This window comes from Halyomorpha halys, unplaced genomic scaffold, assembly GCF_000696795.3.
Source record: "Halyomorpha halys isolate HHAL.00 unplaced genomic scaffold, Hhal_1.1 Scaffold473.1, whole genome shotgun sequence".
NCBI lineage: Eukaryota > Metazoa > Arthropoda > Insecta > Hemiptera > Pentatomidae > Halyomorpha > Halyomorpha halys.
The window spans coordinates 857,072-861,741 of record NW_027113075.1 but is presented as its reverse complement, the minus strand read 5'-3'; the positions used below and the strand labels follow the sequence as shown (position 1 = coordinate 861,741).

General features: G+C 32.7%; 1 protein-coding gene across 2 annotated transcripts in view; it reads left to right on the top strand.

The window, feature by feature from the left end:
- Positions 1 to 4,670, top strand: part of LOC106683223 (bcl-2-related ovarian killer protein homolog A) — a 102,050-nt gene that overhangs the window by 53,367 nt on the left and 44,013 nt on the right. The window contains exon 1 of one of the 2 annotated variants that reach the window (XM_014424560.3): positions 2,760 to 2,888. The exons of the other annotated variant lie outside the window; for it this stretch is intronic. The gene's annotated coding sequence lies outside the window, so the exon portion shown is untranslated. Of the gene's footprint in view, positions 1 to 2,759; positions 2,889 to 4,670 lie in introns of those variants that run through there. 2 annotated transcript variants of the gene reach the window in all.

Sequence of the window (4,670 nt, the reverse complement as noted above, 5' to 3'; positions counted from 1 at the left end):
ATAAAAAACAAAACAAAAAGGTAATTACAAAATATCTGTACTGTTATAATAATGGATTAGATTGGTGAAGTAAAAGGTAGTTAAATAGACGGGTTTTAAACGACGGAAGGGTTGGTACATGACATATGTTAGAGAGAATGGAGTTCCAAAGATATGCAGCACGGGTGAAAAACGATTTATCAATCGCAGCAGTTCGTAGAGGTGGATGGTAGATATCAGATAAACGGTACCTAGTAGTACGGGATTTTCTAGGATATAGAATGGGCGTTGAGTACTAATTACTTGGAATAGCAAGGAATCTAGGAAATACTGGCATCGGAAAGATGAATAAATCCATTTCAGTTCGGCGTAATACTGTGTTATGTACGTAACGCAGGTGATCCCGAAAGTAAATCGTACTGTGGAATAAGACTTAAATTTGAGATTACCCGAGAGTCCCCCATATACCTGGCAGCTATAGTCAAAGTGGGGGAAAACAAGAGAGGAAACTAAGAGTTGATGGGTTTTAAGTGGAAGGAGATAACGGATTCTATTGAATTGTTTTAAGGTAGCTAGGGTTCGATGGGAAATTCGGGTAATGAGTGGTTTTCAGGATAAAGTTTGATCAAAAGTGATATCAAGATTTTTGACGTATGGAATGAGATAGGAGTACTGTCTAGGAATAGGTTGGGGGGGGGGTCCTGGGATAGATTTAAGGAGAGAGGGAGATCCAATTATGATAGCTTTAGTCTTTTCAGCATTTAAGATAGGTTTATTGACTGTTGCGCAAGTGCTTATACTATTGATGTCTTCTTGTAATTTTAGAATGGCATTTGAGCGTCATGGGGATAGAAGGAAACGTAGATTTGTAAGTCGTCTGCGTATTGATAATACTGGGAATGCTGGATGGTAAGTGGAAAGTCATTGATAAAGATGAAGAAAAGATTAGGGGATAGAGAAGAACTCTGAGGTACGCCTTTAGAAAGTGATATGTAAAGTAGAGTAAAATAAAATAATATAAATAAAATAAAATAGTATAAGTCAGTGAAATTGTACCAAATACAAACTACAAGATTAATGGTATTAGTTTTTACCTCATTGTGATACAGGGACCTGATATCTAAACAATGGAACCGAATCGGAAACCACTTCAATATAAAGCGAAGTATTTTTTCCTCTTTTTATTCCCCTCTTGTAGACAAGGTAATGTGTTCCAATTGTAATTATGTTAGTTTCTTAGTATAAATGTTTTCTCTCGTATATTTATTATTGTTTCAGAGGAATCAAAAAAAAAAAAAAAAAATGATGGTGCTCAGAAGTCTCAAAATATGGAATTTTTCTGACTTTTGATGAGACGTTATATTGTCTAGATGGTCTTTGAGCAACAAAATTGTGTTTCTGCCAGTAAGATGTAGTCTCTATTTTCTAGCGTTCTTAAAACTTAACTGGAATTACATCTCTTAGCTGTGGGAGAGGTTCAACCTCACTCTGAATTTCCATAGCGGCAACGAGAGTGGATTTTGGAGCTTCCAGGATTAGTCGAAGTGCTTCCTCAGGATTAGCCTGGGTTATGCGTAAAATTGGTCAGGGTTAGTACTGTTTCTATTATAAGAAATTCTGCATATCCTATAGAGGAATACAAATGTTTTGTATGCGATTGCTCTCCACTTCACCCTGACCAATCTTCTCAGCAATAACATTCGCTCAAAACCCTGAATACAGGGCAACATGCTTATATACTGTAAAATATTAAAAAAAGAAGTATTAAAGATTATCCAGGTCAACCCTTTTTTTCCTCTCTCTCTAAAAATAGAAAATTATATGGATTAATAAGTAAATAGATCACTATGTGAGGATCATAATTCATTGTAAATATTGTCTTATTCTACCGTGAAATTTAGAAGGTGGAAATGAATTCATAGCTATTGGTTGGAATGTTTGTTCAGTAGGAACTCTACTTTGATAACTAAAGCTGAGGGGCCTTAGCGAAATGAAATGCATTTGCACAGTTCGTCCTGACATGTTATGCTCCTATCGCCAATCTCTGGCATGGTATGTCCCCTAACCTTAATTATAACTGATGCGGTCATTGGCAGAGAGAAGAGCTGACAAACCGTCTTAGAGACATCGATATCTATTTTTTTTCTTAGCCTATTGAGACGGATTGGTGCTTGGCTTCTACAATTTTCAATGTTAATCCAGCTGTTTTACACTTAAAATCAAACTTGGCTTCAATTATCCCTGTTGCCTTTGCCCGGTTCCTTATCTCTTCCATCATTCAATTTCTTTATCACTTCAATCCAAAAAGGTCAATAACCTTGTTTAGTCCAAGGTTCAACTTTGGTTTTAGTCTGACAAGCAATCGTCAAAGTTGTGTTATCCAATCTATTACATGATCGATTAACCTTATCATTCAACAGATCCAAGGTGACTTATTTGTCAGAAAGAGCATTGTATTTGATCTAAGCAGCCTTGTTAAGCTTTTAGTTAAAAATGCACATTTGTTGACGTGTCTAAAATAGGGGTATTCATGATCTTTAATTTAACATGTTAAAGTGTATTAAATGAAAAAAACTCATGTTAAATGGAGAAATAATTCCTTCTTTTACGATATAACATATAACATGGTTGAGAGTCTGTTACTAGGTCGGTTAAATGGAGAATGACGTCACGTAACAGACCAGATGAGCTCGTAACCATTTTTCTTTTGTTGTCGTGTGAGGTTAATTGTGTTTTGATTGTTATTGTTAGTATTGTTATGGATGTTTTTAAAACTAATAAAGCAATGGATGACAATAATAATAATAATGTGATGACTTTATAATTGGCTCATCTTGATTCTTTTCCTCACCAGTCAGAAGATCAACAAGACACTCAGTAGCCAAACTTTCACACAACTTCCACTTTAGGTATGTTGTAATAAATTACTTTAATAAGTATTTAGAAGTAAACAATAACAAGAAGTTTTAGAAAGAAATGTTATGAAATGAGCTTACAAAATCCGCTAGAAACTCTTATGCATTTTAACGTGACTTTAAATAGGGCTGTTCACAATCCTATACTAATAACATTTAACATGGTAAAATTTTACATTTAACACATCATGAATACCCCTAGTGTTTTATACCACTGTACACGAAAATCTTCTTACGAGTGAGAAAAACATAGGATTCTCTGATTCAGCCTTGATAGTTTTTAAGTTACTTTGAGAAAAGGGAAGCGATAGTTAAATACTATCTTAAATTATTATTATTAAATAATAATCTTAAATACTATATTAAATACTACTAAGAAACAGTCTTAGTGGTTCAACTTACTAATATAAAAACTGGTACACCGCAGGGTAGTGTTTTACGTCTCGTGTGTTTTAATATCTATACAAATGACATTCAAAAAAGTTGTTAAGGTTGGCAACGATTCTTTTCCGATGATTTACTTTTTTTATCTCTTACCATGAAAATTAAAACATAGCTTTGGAAAAATCCTTAAATTACTGTTCTAATTTTTTTAAATGGGTTTATGACAAAGGTCTCATAGTTAACAAAGATAAAACGGTCATTATGTTGATAAAATCACCTCCAAATGCCTTCTGTAGACGACCCGGAAATTAAATCCCACGACTGTGACTGCCTCACAAACATTAATAATATAAAGATATGTTGCTGTAAAACATTAAATTCTCTTGACAAATAATAAGGTTTTTTAATTTTTATTAATATTTAATGAAGAGAAAGTGAATTCTACTGTATGAGAAATAAATAAACAGCCAAAATTCTGTTAGTAATTCGAATACCATACTACCAACATATTTAGCTATAGTATGAAACATTTAATAAGAATTGTACAATGTACACTTAATGCATTAGAAGTTCTGATATTTATAGCTTGGAATAAAAATAAAAATTGAAGTGGGTTTAATGTTGGGATAATTTTTAATTAAGGAATGCTTTTTAAAATTAAATTGATTGTCATACAATCTCGAAAGCAATATGGATGGAATAATATAATTTTAGATTTAGTTATTAAAATAGAGTTATTAGTTGTTTTAGGACTTCTTTTACAACTGAAGCTTCCTACAAAATGTGGGCCAAGGATAGGTGATAGTACTCTAGGTCAAACCAGTATATTTTATGAGTCCTTCTGGTACTGTGGAAGAAATAAATACGAAAATGAACTAGTAAATATCCATTAGTAAAGTAGTTATTCTGACCAATCTAATAAACTCTGACATGAATAAGAATCTTATAGCCAAAGCTGCTTGGCTTGTGTTCATTGTTACTGTAAGTTATTTGTAAAATCGATATGTTGCCAATAGGTTATCCCGTACAAAAAAATTAATGAAAACTGCTATATCAAATAAATATAAGACTTAGAACCGCAACTACTAATTGTAAATAGTATTTATATTTTATTATGATTTGAATTTGACCCTGCAAAGTAGAGCGAAACGTCAGCAAATGTATAGTTGTAAACTATTTTTTGTTTGTTTTGACCGCACCCCCGACCGTCTTTTTCAAAATATTTACAGGTTCATACACTTACAAATTTTTCTGAGCATGGGTCATTTTTGATAAAATATTTTTTTTTTTTTTTTTTACTGTTTGATAGATTTATTTATTGATAGATATTACTATCTGCCACACAGTTGTGGGCAATAGGTAATATTGATGAATGATCTCATACATACTAAA